Source organism: Lipotes vexillifer, unplaced genomic scaffold (assembly GCF_000442215.2).
Source record: "Lipotes vexillifer unplaced genomic scaffold, Lipotes_vexillifer_v1.1 scaffold921, whole genome shotgun sequence".
NCBI lineage: Eukaryota > Metazoa > Chordata > Mammalia > Artiodactyla > Lipotidae > Lipotes > Lipotes vexillifer.
In genome coordinates this window covers 1,295,300-1,297,998 of record NW_006787800.1, presented here as the reverse complement: position 1 = coordinate 1,297,998, position 2,699 = coordinate 1,295,300, and positions in this window count along the sequence as shown.

Below are 2,699 nucleotides of genomic sequence, written 5' to 3'. Positions count from 1 at the left end.
TTACAAAAATAACAAGTCCTCTGCTTTCGGAAAAATAAAAGGAGGTATCGGCTTGGCTCCTAAGACTTGGGAGTGTGACTGAATGTAAGCTTACAACGTAATGAAAATGAAGTAATTTTCCAGTTGGAAAACATGGGGAAGTCGTCAAGTTTTCTAGAGGTACCTGCTTCAGTAGTTGGGTTAAAGAGTGTGTTTCGCTGACACGTGGAAGATGACAGGCATTATTTTGATGCTGCATATTTTCATGTCTTTCAGTGGTCCGTGCAGGATGTTCCCAGGAGGTAAAACCTTCACCCACCCTTAGGTTCCATGCTCCCTTCCAATTTGTTACGTCAGAAATTCTGGAATTCCAAATTCCTATTGGTCTTTGTTTATTGACCTAATGGTTGAAGCAGGAGATACAGCAGCAATGCACCCAGGAACCTGGGTAACCCCAATATTTGTATCCTCTGAGTCTTCAGATAACCAATGTAGAAACTACGTTAACTGGTCATTTCAAATGCTTTATCCATTCTAACACATCTCCAGGGTCACCTCTAGAAAGCCACTGCCGAGTTTTTGTGCACCGTATTTTACCAAAGCTCTGATAGATGAAAAATCCTCTAGTTTCAGCATCTTTCCTCATTCATCCATGATAAATTATTACAGTTGATTGATTCTTATTTCATTCCAGCCTTAAGCCCCCCACTTATACTTCTAGGATCTCAATGGGAGATACGTCTCTTGGTGAGCATCAAGAGATTATGTCTGTTTGCCCACTTATGACCTGTAATCCATAATACATCACCTTTTGTCTCTCAAAATTAATGTTATGCTATAGGCTTCTCCATTGTATGAAAATATATGTTTATACCAAACTAAAAGATGTTACAGTCACCCTCATGTAGGCTTTGGAAGTTGTGTCCTAAACAACTTATTACAAATGAAAAGCTAATTTTACCCATGGTGCTGCAAGGACAAAAGTCTATCTATAGGTTGTACATTGTGACTTAAGAGCTCAGTGATATAACCAGCTCCATACCCTGGTTTCTCACACAGGTTTATTTTCCAGCCTGGGCCAATAAAGAATCAAGGAGCAGATCTGCTCTGTACTTGGAGAAGCTCCTCCTGTCCTGTGTGGGGTTAGGAAACAGCCCAATGTTTTTACATTAATAACGTCTTGTTCTCAACCCACAATGTTCTAGCCTTTACCCGAGTGTTACCATTAAATACCCAGAGACTGAACTTTCCATAAGGGGCAATGATATAAAATTGTTCCACAAAGTGTACTACTATATGAACCACTTTTCACAGTTCGAATAAAATATTTTCAATATAAATATTGTAACTCTAGCCACAACCTATCTACACACAGTGGGAGAGGACAGGGTTCATGAAAACCCGGTTATACTGTCATAGATGTCATGTTTCACCATTTAAATAGTTTGTCTTATTTTTCAAAATCCATTTGCACATAACCCATAATTGATAGGCCCTTCCTCTCCAAAACAAGTGAACTATCAAAGAATAAAAGGATAAATTAGAAGAAAGGAAAATATGTATCATTTACTGCCATCATTCCCTTGCTTCCAAACTTGGAGAACATATAAGAAAAATGATATGGAGCTGATATAGTTTAATTTGCAAAGCTAATTTGGAGCAGATGAAATTTTAAAAATATATAATCAAATGGGCATATATTATCTTAACATTTCTATAGAAAATGAACGTGTTAGATTTTTAATTAAGAAATCAGGATTGAAATCAATTGGTAAACAATAGAATTTACCAACAGGGGGACCCACTCATCCTGCTATTGCCAAATCCAGGAATTCCAAATGTTTCCTTCATTCTCACTCATCTAAAAGACTGGAAGAAATCAAATTATTGTTATTGGTTGCATAACCTTCAGGCTGCATATGCTATATGTTAAGGATCCTTACAGCCAGAGTTTTATTTGGTGTTCTTCTGGGGGCTTACATGAAGGTCAAGGTTGCCTTTAACCATCTTGATGTAGTGTTTAGGGTGAGAGTACTACTTGCAATTCTTTTAATGGGGGACCAAAGTAAGATGTGAATACTTTTAGGAGAAACAACAAAATGGTTTAAATTTGCCTATAAATTAGATGACTGATGTCAGTTCCTTCTCTGAGAGTAGGGTTTTATGATAGGAAATACTTTTGGGGGCCTGAGGCAGGGAGGAGGGTATCATGGCTAAACCAAAGGCATCAACCTGTCAGCCCCAGGGTGGAATCCCTGTTACTTTCCCGTCAGTATTTGTCTTAAGCGTTATGATTTTCTCCTGGGATGCCTTTCGAAATCCTTTACTCAGGCATGTATAGGTAAAGAAACTGCATAGAAACACAGAATTAAATCTTAAGTCCTTATGGATGTAGACTGATTTCCATTTAAAAATGAAGCCTATAAAGGAATATTTTAAACCTCCTAAAGAAAAAAAAGAGAAAGGAAAATAAACTTTTGTGCGAGAAATCTCTTACTCACACAGGCTTCGTGTGTATTAAAGTGCAGAAGCACAATCTCAAATGTGGGTGTAACCGCTCTATGTTTAGAAAGGATGCCGCGATGGAAGTGCCCACCGCGAGGTCTGTCTGCCACCCAGTGGCCGCTGAAACAAATGGCTTCTTTCCTTCCTTGGCTCCGGCTCTGTATTTTGCTTAAAAAAAGAAAAAAAAAAAAAAAAAAAAAAACACAGAAGGGAAA